The following is a 14063-nucleotide window of genomic DNA, read 5'->3' as shown; positions in this document are numbered from 1 at the left end:
TAATTTATCCGTAAAAAGATTGTCTGGATGTTTGCAAAATAAATAAGATTATAAAATTTCCAAATCTATTAAAAATCTTTTATCGTAATTAGACGAAAATTTATACAGTTGTTTGTTGCTTAGCTTCCTTACATTAAACGTGACATTTTTCAATATATTAACTATATAAACATAAACACACAAATAACAAAGGTATAATTTGTTTGAACGCCCGTACATATAAATCTAACGATCATTATGATCTACGACGTCATTAATTCGTGCCATTTTGTACGGGGCGTTTTTCAGGGATCCGTGGCAGCGCCGCAATTTTGACCCTGTAACTACGAAAATAATGATTGCAGATACCCTGTTACTTTCACTAAATTGTTTATCTATAAGATTTACTCCTGATTTAATAACATACGGCAAAGTCTGTGTGCCAGCAGATAGTATTTTGTTTATAATTACATCATGCATGCTATGCTAATCACAATGCGTGCTATTAAACGCTCCCGATTCCCCAGTGTTTGCGTAGAGAAATACTGAAGACGAGGCTAAAAAGTAAATCGTCTGGAAACAAACGCAATACCAATTATAATCTATTTATGCACTAATTTCGCATGCGGCGGACGCACTCCACTTAGAGACGCCGAACGATTTCAATATTGATTGTATAATTAATATGGGACTTTTCTTAATCATGCGAGAAATCTATACTTAATATTATTAAGGGGAAACATTTGATTGATTGTTTGCATTGAATTGATTGATTCTTATCTGTTGGGAAGCTACATTATCCCCGAGTGCTAGCCCAGTGGATATGACCTCTGCCTCCGATTCCGGAGGGTGTGGGTTCGAATCCGGTCCAAGTAATGCACCTCCAACTTTTCAGTTGTGTGCATTTTAAGAAATTAAAAAGGTGGTGAAGGAAAAACATCGTAAAAAACCTGCATACCAGAGAATTTTCTTAATTCTCTGCGTGTGTGAAGTCTGCCAATCCGCATTGCGTGGTAGACTATTGGCCTAACCCCTGTCATTCTGAGAGGAGGCTCGAGCTCAGCAGTGAGCCGATTATGGGTTGATAAAGATTCTCGCACAACTTGATTGATACCTGCTTCTCAAAGCCACAATGCTCCAAACTCATCATCATCAACATTGTTGCCTACCTATGGTACTCGTAGGAGTTGGTATACATCGATATAAATCGTTAGATGGGCCCCTCCATACTAAAGAACGCACAATTTTATGTCATTACCCAAAGAGGTGCACGCACATCTTATCTTAGTACGTAACAAGCGCATGCTGTAAGTGGACGTGGACTTAAAAAATATTTACTGTTTTTTTTTATTTTATTTTAATCCCTTAATTATGCTTTCGTGTTCAATTCGGAAGTGTAAAAACAAAAGCCACAACATGAATAAAGAGAAATGGTTTACGAGTGATGACGTACTCAATGTGCGAAACCAATGACAATTCCGCGACGCTTTGAGGCCCATCTAAGGATCTACGATCGATGTTAGTATAAGACAAAGTTTTATAAGATGAGGAAAATCCTTCAGAGGCTCATAGTGTGCTCATAGTCCCTACAATTACTGATTACGTAATGTGATGATTTTGGAAACGTATAGGAGACCACAATCAATATTTCATGCCGCAACACATTGATAAAACAATCTCTGTCTCGGTTTGTTTCGTGTATCGGGTTACTGGCTAGTTAAGTACAAGTATGCGTGTTTATCGTACGTTTTATGTAATCCTAGTAGACAGCATTACATTGTAAATAGGAGATAATTTTTATATTACGCTTTTGAGGTTATTAGGTATGTATAAACAATAATAAATATACAAATAAGTAAACAGATAAATAAAATAGTGTCTGTTTGTCATTTTAATACCTATTCTTTCCGGCTAATCTCTGAAACGGCTGAATCGATTTCGACGGTACTTTCACGTGCAGTGTGCCTATTGCGAGTTTTCAATATTTTCATACTGTTACTATCACGTTGACGTAAACGCAAATTTATATGGAATTGAAACAGTTGTGGAGTAGTGCCACTAGATGGCGCTATTTCAATTCCTTGGAAATTCGCGTTTACGTTACGTGACAGTAACAGTATCAAACTACCACTAGGCCCTCAGATAGCTGATGTTATAAGAAGATTTTATACCATATTTCCACGTGAACGGAGACTTCGCAGATGAAACTTTGGGACGTCCGCTACTGAATAAATAATACAAAGTAAATAGGTAATATCGTAGAAGCATTTACACCCTTTTCAGTTTCTAAACGACATCGTATCGGAACGCTAAATCGCTTAGCAGTGCGTCTTTGCCGGTAGGATGGTAACTAGCCACGGCTGTAGCCTCCCACCAGCCGGACATGGACCAATTAAGAAAACCTCAATCGGCCCAGTCGGGGATCGAACCCAGGACCTCCGTCTTGTAAACCCACCGCGCATACCACTGCGCCACGGAGACCGTCGAATATCTGGTATCTGAGTCTATCCAATCGTGTCAGATTACAGTCTAAACAGTATGAGAGTCGGATAATTGAGAATGCGCAGTTGTTTACATAATACACTTGTATTTGGATAATCTCCAAGCGAGATTTACCATCGTAATTGAGATTTGGGCAGAGCATTATTAGTGTTTCTAACAGGTAAAAATCACACTCACACTAATATTATAAAGGCGAAAGTTTGTGTGCAAGTGTGTAAATATATAAGTATGTTTGTTCCTCTATTACTCTGCGGCTACTGAAGCGATTTGGCTGGAATTTGGAATGGAAATAGATTTTACTCTGGATTAACACATACTACTTTTCATCTCGGAAAAATTCATGGTTTCCGCGGGATTTGGGAAAAACTGAATTTCGAGCGGACGAAATCGCAGGCGTCCGCTAGTATTACTATAAAATGAAAAAAATAGCCGTCGGTCCCGGTCATGTGACGGTTAAATAGTCAAACCTTATCACTATTATGCCGCCAAGCCATATTGGAGCAGCATGGTAGATCACATAAGGAGGATTCTGAAAGTGGCGCCAGTGACAGAAAAGTTGAGGAGTTAATGGTTAGATTGGTTAACATAGGGACGAAAGTCATATAACGAGTACCAGAAGAAAGAGGAGAGAAAGGCGAAAAAAGAGACTCAGGAGTGTTTTAGAGGACAAATGTGTGTAAAAGGATATGACAGGGTGACGAATTATAGAATCGAGTAGAAGAGGTCGACTTAATATTTCCGATCCCACTTAAGTGGGATAAGGTAAAGGAGATGATGAAGATGAAATGATGAATTGAGATATGGCAGGTCATATCCACTAGGCTATCACGGCTTCCTATACAGGTAAACACCTGTTAAAAGAAAATAATCCACAAGGTAGACTGACTTAGCGGGTAGTTATAAAACTTTCTTCACATACAAATGTTGTGAATAGAAAGTAAAAAAAAATCAATTGAGGGTCAGACTTGACCGGTTTTCATTCCACGGCTCGGGCACTGGACCGTGGGGTCTATTGTCATACAATCGGCCCCATTGTGCCCTTTGTCGGATGCAGCCCCACCAAGCCATTCGATATGGGATAGTGGATTCTCTTTTTTTTTTCTTTTTTTTTATTCTTTAAAAGTTAGCCCTTGACTACAATCTCACCTGATGGTAAGTGATGATGCAATCTAAGATGGAAGCGAGCTAACTTGTTAGAAGAAGGATGAAAATCCACGCCCCTTTCGGTTTCTACACGGCATCGTACCGGAAAGCTAAATCGCTTGGTCGTCTTTGCCAGTAGGGTGATAACTAGCCACGGCCCAAAACTCCCATGTTTAAAAATATAAATAGAATGAATCTGAAAATGAATAATGAAAATCAAAGATCTGTTAACGTTAATTTTAAGGAAAATACCTATTTTAACTCAAACTTTTCGAGGGTAAAAAATAAATGAATTAATTAAAGACGGCTGCTATGGTAGGTATAATAAAACAATGTTTATTGTATGAGTATGTAGGAGTAGGTACCTATTATATATACTAATATTTGATTTGATTTGATTGTTTGTTTGTTTGCATTGAATAGGCTCTGAAACTAATGAACCGATTTAAAAAAATATTTTTCTGATGAGAAGCTACACTATCCCCGAGTGTCTATAGGCTATATTATATCCCCGGGAACGCGAAATACGCAGGGCAAACCGCGCGGCGTCTGCTATTACATAAACATAAACATTTTCATTATAATAATAATGATAGTCGATTTAAATGCCTTTAATTTTTAAAAATAATTATATTTGTCTTGTGAGTTCCCTTTACTTTAGTTTACTGTTTATAATTTTACCTACTGGGTTTGGTTTAGATTCCGAAATAATGAAGCCTAAAATAAATAAAACCAACTTATATCAGAAGTGAGATTTTACGCTTTTCTAATAGTCTGAAGAGAGCCTAAAATAGATGCTATGACTTTAAAAAACAGTTAAAACATATTAAAACAATTATTTTTGCCCAATATACCTACCTACCTTACCTTAATTATTGTTACCTTTATCTCGTACCTACCTACTTGTAATATAACATCTAACATGAGATTTTCCTCTAGTACGCCTGAAATGTACAGTGGCTGCTGTCCTGAAATTTGTTACCGGTTTAATGTCAGTGACACTGTAATGGATAGAGCGTCTAGAGCAGGCTCAGCTGATATTATGACAGTATTAAATGTTTACCTATACCAAGTATATTTAAGTACATGCGATAATAGTTTATTATTATTAATCATTAGCCTATTAACTTGAAGGGTTAACACACCTATTATAAAAGAGAATGCACATGTAGCTTAAACCCTAGCTGCGTGAATGTTTTGCGGGTTTAGGGTGATAATGAGCTTTAACGATCATTACTTATCAGACGTTAAATGTCCGATAAGTTAGCGTGCTCTCCAAGGCAAGGGGGTTGTGACACCACTGGTGTGCACAGTGTTTTAACTAGACTATGCACTATAGGTAAAAAATGGAAATTTCGTATCTCAATACAGGTTCGTAATGAGTTCCCAGGGTAGGCAGGGCGTCTTTTGCATCTATGGTATGCACACCACTGACATCACCTAACTCGGGGCTGAGAATTTTACAGAAAATATCTTGACCCGATCTCGCAGGAAAGCTCGACCCCTGGTAAAAGTAATGAAGTACGGGTCTCATGAAATTTGCCTAAGATGTTTAAGCCTGACATGAACCCATGACCTCGGGACCCGAAGCACAGAAAACATACCTATGTACAAGCCCGAAGCCGCATACGCTAACCAAAGATTCACCAGTACCACCAGTAAGCTTATTCACTAAGTTTAACTTATACGAAATTGAGGTTAAATGTATAACAAATATCACCGGTGTATACTGACAACCTTTCGTGGATATCATACAGTAACTACCTAGATGACATTTCTCAGTTGATTTGATGTTTATTTTAATAGCTTGTTAATGAAGACCAAATTAGTGAATGGGCCAGCAGGTAGGTATACTTGGGTATTTTCATGTCTTCAATGATAATGCAAAAATACTGCATCATGGAGGTAGTCTGACAATGGAATCTGAAGGTGGCTATAGGAACTTTTGAACTAAACAAAATACTTAATTTGTTTGACATCGTTTATTAAACTCTGATTACCTACATAATTAACCAGCATCTGAAGCGAGACTCGATTACTTAACTGTTATTTTCACGCAATAATGGGTAAGTAGGTATATACCTAATATAAATTTTCTTATAGTGAATTGATAAATAACTATAAACTTACACCATTGTTTATAAATTCCAACGGTAGCGATCATTCAATATTTACTTTTAGGTCTCGGGACTTAAATCGAAAAGTTCGAAAAGTAAGGTACAGCTCGTGCTGATTAACTTGACACCTGCCTCGAATGATGGCACTGTGTTTGTATAGATGTCTTTGGTAGTAACCAGGCGTCACATTAATGCGCACGGGTTATATCTACCTAATTCCATCCCTGTAGTTTTAACTCTCCCAAAAAAATCCTCCTACCCTACATTAAACTTCACCGCGAATCCGCGATCCTAAAGAAACGGTACATTTTAAAAACAGTTTAAAAAAATATCCTTTAATTATTCAAAATAAATCTTAATTCTAATAAGTATCAAAGTATGTCACAATTAAACCTACTTTAAACAATAAGTAGGTAGGTATTTAGATGTTTATCTTATCTAAGAGCCTATTCATTAAAGATAAGGCGAAGTCATCTATCGCACCTTTAAATGCAACAAAATAACTACTAACCGGTACATTATAATACCAAAGCCTATTTCGCCTTAAACTTTTGAAATAAAAAAAAAATACTCACCACTAGTGAAGGTGCAACAGGATTTGCCACTCGCATGCACTCGATGCTTTCACAAATTTCAAAAAAACACAAAATACTCTCAAGTGCAAGAACTAAATTAATCGAAACACAAATAAAATTATATTGGTATTAACTAATATAACAAAGTAAGAGAAGTTTATTAAACAGAACAATATTGAATCTACGATGTTATACGTAAAGTTAGCGAACGTTCGACTCCGACGAAATACAACCCAATGGCAGAACGCGAGGCGGTCGACCGCAGTCCGTGCCGACGCGAGACTGTATCTCAAATTCCCGACTCTCGCGAGCTTTCGTACGAAGGAGACACCCATCCCGCTCGCTCGACCGGTCACCTGCCTGTTAAAAAAATAGGATCCTGATATTTCGCCGAAATAAGAACGAAAGTCGAAACCAAACAGCACTTTATACCCATATAAATACAGGTACGCCATCACCACGTACGTTTACCGAGCCGCATTGACATCCAAATGGATGGTCTGATCCAGTTTGTATAAGACTTTAAATTTTAAACACTCACACACATCACATAAAATACAAAGTACGAACCGTTCGCACGCTACAAGCTGTAATTTGGATACATTATCTATCATTCAACATCTCGGAAATTGCTGCGGTGGGAGTGTGGTCTATAGATTTCGCCTTCAGCGAGGGAAGGAACTTGTAGTAGTAAGAATCTGACGTATTGTTGATAATAAACAAAATAAACAACGCACGTATTTTAGCGGTCGACATGTAATTATCGAAACAAACCAACTCATCGTTACAAAGCGTACCTATATTCGATTCAATTTACCCGTTGTTTCCATTCCATGGTTTATCTCGGCGTATGTCCTACGTCAATATTTATGGATACAAAGTAAAGAAACCTTCTCACATTGTTTACAGTTCGTTTTGAACTGTTTACTGTTTTGCGGGCAACATTTCTCTGTTTCAGTAGGTAGCATGGGATTATCTTTTTTGTTTGTTATCTACCTTGAACTTGAGAACCCAGTCGGCAGTCAGTATGTGGTAGCAAACATTAAAATCATGACCTTTTTTAAGGATTCTACACCATCATACGTTAAATCGATTGGCAGTAGGCATAGGCTAGTCTGACTATAATCACTCTTGATGGAAAGCAAAGATGATTTCAAGAATGGGTCGCATTGGCCTACAAAGTGCCTTTTCACTCGTGCCTTGAAGCTGTATAAATTGTAGATGATTTGATTGATGATCATTTGCTGAGCTTGAAGACTATCACCAGACCAGTGCAAAGCCTATTTATAGAAAATATAAAATTCCTAATTGATTCGAGTTAAAAAATCAATCCTAGAACCTCTCGGTTAAAATAAAGTGAGGCATTCCCAATTGCCATAGAGCAAGGTTTCTCAAAGTGGGGTCCGCGAACCCCTAGGTGTTCGCCATTCAACGGCAGGGGGTTCGCGACAAGATTTACGTAACTGACACTAAGTTAGAATTATGTTTAAAATTGTCCAAAATTACTCCTAACATTAAATCCATTTGCGACAAGAAGCAAGCACACCCATCACATTAATATTACAAAGATATTCCTTTTGGTACTTTATGTGCTACCTTTTATTCAAATAAAAACCTTATTTTCTTCAACAGTCAAATTATTTTTTCTTTGGTGGGGGGGTGTTCATTAGTTACTAAGGGGTTCACTGTCACTTGGAAAATTTAACAGGGGTTTGTGGAGCCGAAGTTTGAGAAACCCTGCCATAAAGTATAGATTATGTCGTACTTCGTATTAGGTAAGTACAGGATATTAGATAAGTCTCATAGATTGCACAGAACACGTCGGTTTTGCGGTTTAGACTAGCGCAAAACAATGTGTGCCTTAAGCCAAACATGTAAATTATCTTCATAATAAAAACAAGAGAAGAGAGAGAAATGTTTATCATCATACACCGCAAAGAAACGCTTATTTTTAAAAATATGTATCTACTCGTATACAAAAAGTTTTGCAGTTTATCACAGAATGAATACGCCGGCGAAAATAAACACCTATACGATCTACATAATATGTGTAGAATTTATATTCCAAAACTAGGTCAGTTGCAAGCGAAATTCGTACAAACCCGTAGGTACATTAACCAACGTTGGCCTAATTTTATGGCGATGAGATTGGATTGGAATGAGAATGTCTGACGGTTTGGAACCTTTTTCTGTACCTACCCTCATAGCCACCCTCGAGTTTTTCGAGAGCTTTTTAATTTAATTAATTATTTCGTATAATATCATTACTTACTTCGTATAATGTGGTGGGTAGGTAAAAATCTTTGTTTTGTTTGGGTTTTTAATTCATTTGTAGTAGTGTTATTTAGGTGTTCGAGCCTTCAGCTTGATCCACTTACGAGATTACCCTCCAAATTTTGCCCGTTTGCAGTGTTCCTACCCTACATTTCATTGGGTAAATGAGGTTTTGACATAACATCACGCCGTCATCCGCCGGCATGTCGCTTGACAGTTGTCAATGTCAATCAGTACGTCTTCAAATTTTGTTAAGTGAGCAGTGTTAAATGTGAATATTAATAAATAGTGGTAGTGCACAGTGAAATTTGTTGGAGAATATTTTTGTCAACGGTCTAGTTAGATGAGAGATTATTCTCAATTCTAAGCGAATACCCGCTCTCCGGACGGTAGACTCGCTGGATAGACCTAGTTACCAAATGAAGACAGTAACGAAAAAATCGTAGCCATCTTGTACGACCGATGTGTATTGTTCGCTGTCGAGTGTCCACGTGACTCCCGACAAGCTTTTTCATCTTAGCGAATGCCCGCTCTTCGGACGGCAGACTTGCTATGTAGATCTATACTGAATGAGAGTTTTTCTCTTTTTCATCTTAGCGAATGCCCGCTCTTCGGACGGCAGACTCGCTGTATAGTCCTACTGAATGATGAGCAGATGACGTCCCACCTGGGACGTCGTCTGAGACGTCGGCTGAGACGTCGGCTGAGACGTCGGCTGCTCAGACTACGGCTGAGACGTCGGCCGAGATGTCGGCTGCGCAGACGTCAGCTGCTCAGACGTCGGCTGAGACGTCGGCCGAGATGTCGGCTGCGCAGACGTCAGCTGAGACGTCGGCTGCTCAGACGTCGGCTGAGACGTCAGCCGAGATGTCGGCTGAGACGTCGGCTGCTCAGACGTCGGCTGAGACGTCGGCTGATCAGACGTCGGCTGAGACGTCGGCTGCTCAGACGTCGGCTGTGACGTCGGCTGTACAGACGTCGGCTGAGACGTCGGGTGTACAGACGTCGGCTGTACAGACGTCGGCTGAGACGTCGGCTGTACAGACGTCGGCTGAGACGTCGGCTGTACAGACGTCGGCTGAGACGTCGGCTGTGCAGACGTCGGCCGCACAGACTGAGGCTGAGGTGTCGTTTAATGGGACTTCATCTGAGATGTCGGCTGACGTGTCGTTTGAGATGTCGGCTGATTCGCTGATTGAGACGTTGTCTAAAATATCGGCTGACGCGTTGTCTGGGATGTTGACCAACGCGTCGCCTGGAATGTCGGCTGCACGGCTGATTCGCTAACTGAGACGTCATCTGAGTTGACCGTCGATGCTTTGGCTGAGACGGCCGGCGTTTACGATGCCTATTTGTCAGCTATTTGCTATTTGCTTGTCCTTTAAGTGACCTCTGACAGCTGCCTTGTCGGCTGCGCGCCTGAAGTCTAAGGCGCGTATTTGGGTACTCTTCAATTACCAGGGTCCCTGAACGTCAGTAATCAGCTTAATGACGATCTTTATAGATCATGGAATACATAACTCAAGTTGATTGGGAGTCTTTAAGAAAGTTATAAATGCTTGATGAATTTGTATTATCAATATTGAAGCTCCTTGGTAACACATCAAACCTGGATGTGTTCGAAGAAAAGATTTCAGTGGAATATGAAAATTACGCGTTTACTGCGTTTCACTATACCTACTCTCCATCTACCGCATGTTTATAGTGTCTAAAGCTCACATGGGCTTAGAGAACGCAAAAGCATACTTATCATTTGAAGCTAACATAATTATTTAACTACTGCTGTGAGTCCTGATTTATTTCCTACTTTCAACAATGAAACAAATCTTTCTGATCGATGCATACGATAATAGGTTCTTTAAAACGGATGTTCTTTGTCCTTACTGCCCTTCCTCTATTTTGAGAGGCTTTGTATATATTAAGAGATTCAGTTGATGGCCTTCCTTATGGACGAAGTTGCCTCATCTTGACTGTATCGGAAGAAAAATTTACTTTGCACAGAAAGTTTATTGGAGCAACGTAATAAAATCTTAGAACCAAGCATCATACAATGTTATTAGAGTATATAAATACTGAATGTTGTTGGATTGCTCCCGTTCAGTTAGAAGATTATCTTAGCAAGACAAGCAAGACCAGGAAACTAATCTTTTTATTTTGATAAATACTTTATCTTAAAGCAAAATGGGACATGCAGTAAAAATTCCTAGCCAAGCAAGGATATCATTCTCAGAAGCTTCGCGAATATTCGAATATACAACAACAGTCCAGTCTTCACTTGACTGAAGATAATACTAAATAGTGCATTAGCAAAGATGACCCCGCGTTCACAGACAATCACTTCATAATGCAGTGACAGTGACAGTAAATGTTGCACTTCAGATACTCGTGATACATGACTGCACTTTAGATACAAAAAGGGTGGCAATCATACAATGCCTGAGACCTATATATAAAGCCTCAAATAAGAGATTCCACAATCTTTTGCAATGTATTTCACTGTACAACACCCATTTAGCCACCGAAAGTCAACTGGCTTTATCATATTAAAATGCAAGATGTAATAAATAAATATTTTCCGGTATGGGTTAGTCATTATTGGCTAGATACTTGGCTCACACATAAAGGCTCGGGTTCGATTCCCGGTACCAGACCCAATTAAAACAGGTCACTCCATAGAAGCTATGGCTCGAGAAAATGTCCACGAACTAAATATGAGAAGGAAAAATAAATAAATTATATTTGAAGTCAGAAAAGATCTTAGTGCTCAAAATATTCATGCACTTAATTAAGTGTGCCTGGATCTAAAATTACACTTTGTTTGCATTTCTTCTCTAAGTTTGTCAATCTGTCATATATGATAGATTTAAAATTAATCTATGGAAATTTTTTCATATAATACATATATTGTGGGGAAATTAAGAGAGTTAGGAACGAATAAATATTTCCTTCTCCTTCAAGGGGAAAATATGGCCGTATTAATTAATTACTCTTGCCCACAAAAGCTTATTTGATTTGCCGATACAATCATTCCGTCGCTTTATATATCTTGAACGTACAGGCAAAGGTATCACAAGCCACATCTTTCCCTGCCTCATAGACGGTTTCTGTTCTTAAACTTTTGAAAAATGTCTACTTTGTAGAATGATAACTCTGTATAGATTTGTTAATGGATATATATTTAGCTAAGTAATTCAGATTTCATCCTACTTATACTTAGTTACTTTACTTATAGATGATATTCTTTTTAACAACGATTCAAGCATACTGCCTCTATTCATCATATAGGTGGTAGATACAGCTACCCAATATTGGGTGGTATCTATATAAACTATCGAAAATTCAATCTCATGTCAACACAAATAGGAAAATCGCCTGTATGTCGCCAAAGACAGTACAAAAGAACAGTCAAGAAATGCTACTTACTCATAAAGAAATCTCGCTGGTGGGCATGGTGGCTTGCAACTGTTATAGCAGTGTATAATATTTATAAATTATGCATGCTCCTCGCCTCATTCAGTATACATTATACAATATATCTGCATACGTATTAGAGAAGACCATCTACTTGAAATTTTATAACATCAGATGCAATAGGATTCAGTAGAGAACTATAAGAAACTTAATATTCATAAACAGTTTCTAAAATGAACGGCAACATGTTTGACACAAGCTTAAAGAGATATTATGGATTGTATTGGATTTTCTATGAGAGAGCGAGTGAGAAAGGACCTTAGATAGAAAAAACTGTATGCAATATTTCAAGAAGATAACAAATATATAAATCTATACCTCTTTGCATTAAGCAGTAAATTCTAGATTTAGCTAACCAACTTCAAATATACCTAAGCCAGGTACTTTTCTGGGATTATAGACGGGTCTATACCGATTATTAGAATTGCAAGATTAAATTCTAAAGTTATGAAGCTCTTCAGACAACATTCAAGGTGATGGAAAAACCAGAAGTAGACTTGTTTACCAGTACAAGGGCAGTGATCTAACCAATCTAAAATATGATTGCTTTTCGTCGACGTCTTCAGCAAAGACTTAAACTAAAGGCTGTGGTGGCCCTAGCTTATTTCCATCTTTAACGCTAGTACCTATAATTCGAGACATCTTAATCACTGCTTGAGAACCTATCTTCTGGTAGCTCCAGATAGGAGAGAAAGTTTATGATATTCCTCTTCTCCAGGTCTCCATTGTACCAGAGAACCAAGAGCCAACCATTTACAATTAACAATCTAACATTTCTTTCGCGAGTACCAACAGGTCACATTCAGTAACATATTGTATGTGCTTGCTGTACTACTAAGGTCCTTGGCAACAGAGGACAGAATATTTTAGAAACAGCTTGGCGTAAATTCACAATTAATACGTGTAATCAAGCCTGGATATGTTGGAATGGGTTAACAGTTAGATCCTACTTCGGTAGGACTTCATTTTTGCAAATACTTAATAAATAAATCAGAACTCGTACTCAGAACTATTGATCTTTAGAAATCCTTAGTCAAATAGGTTTATAAACCCAAAAATTATCGAGTAGATAATTACCTAGGTACTTGATCAACCTAAAGTTAGACTAGCATTGAAACCAATTTTAAAACCAAAACCTCTAACATGGTTGGTCACCTATGAGTCTATTTAAATACTCAACTGATAGCTTATTTTAAGTAGCATGTCATGACTCCTTGTTTTTATCTTGAGTGGAGAGTTCATGTTTTGACTATACACAGTACGGTTCTGACAAAATACAGATCAAACATTGGTTTGGTTAACTTTATGTAGTCAGAGGGCTATATCTATTAGTACAAACTGATATTACAAATTTGTTATATTTGGGTAAAGAAATTATTGGACATGTCAATGAATCTGGTTTGTTTATTATGTCTAGCAGAAGACAAAGATTAAAGTAGCTGCTCGCAGTCATTTCGGTATAACTGCGAAGCTTATTGAAATTAGCACGTTTTCAGCTTTCTCAGATAATTTTAAAAGCATCTGTAAATACAGATTTAATAAAATACAATAGAAATTTAAAGTGGGTAGTCAATATATCTACGCTGTCTTGAAGAAGTTCCTCAGATGTTTTGAGGTTTACTTTACTACTTTACAGCATTAAGTGCAGCATATTTACACCAATTTAAATGAATATATGGGTTGTATAGGTTTTGTTTTTACCATTAAATAAAATATCAATTAATAAAAATATGTGTGTTACTTTTGGGTGAAATCTACATTAATAACTGTGATTAATTAAATGACAATAATTTTAATATCAATTAAATTTGATATCTAGTTAATTACTTCAGAGATGAGAAAAATATTTTGTCTCTATGATAATCACTGATAATATACTGATTTATATACTGATAATTTAAACGTCGTTGATCATTAATTTACATGTATAATGATTATCATTTCTTTTACTATCATAAAAAATGGTCATCACAGTACGCCTTGCCATCGCCGGCAGAATATA

General features: G+C 37.7%; 1 protein-coding gene across 1 annotated transcript in view; it reads right to left on the bottom strand.

The window, feature by feature from the left end:
• The window catches only part of LOC112047311 (extracellular sulfatase SULF-1 homolog), a 123941-nt gene extending 117321 nt beyond the window's left edge, over positions 1 to 6620 (bottom strand). The window contains exon 1 of the mRNA XM_024084396.2: positions 6317 to 6620. The gene's annotated coding sequence lies outside the window, so the exon portion shown is untranslated. The remainder of the gene's footprint in view (positions 1 to 6316) is intronic.
• Between the last annotated feature and the right edge of the window lie 7443 nt (positions 6621 to 14063).

The sequence above is a fragment of the Bicyclus anynana genome, chromosome 4, assembly GCF_947172395.1.
Source record: "Bicyclus anynana chromosome 4, ilBicAnyn1.1, whole genome shotgun sequence".
NCBI lineage: Eukaryota > Metazoa > Arthropoda > Insecta > Lepidoptera > Nymphalidae > Bicyclus > Bicyclus anynana.
The sequence above is the reverse complement of the archived record's forward strand: the minus strand, read 5'-3'. Positions and strand labels throughout refer to the sequence as shown.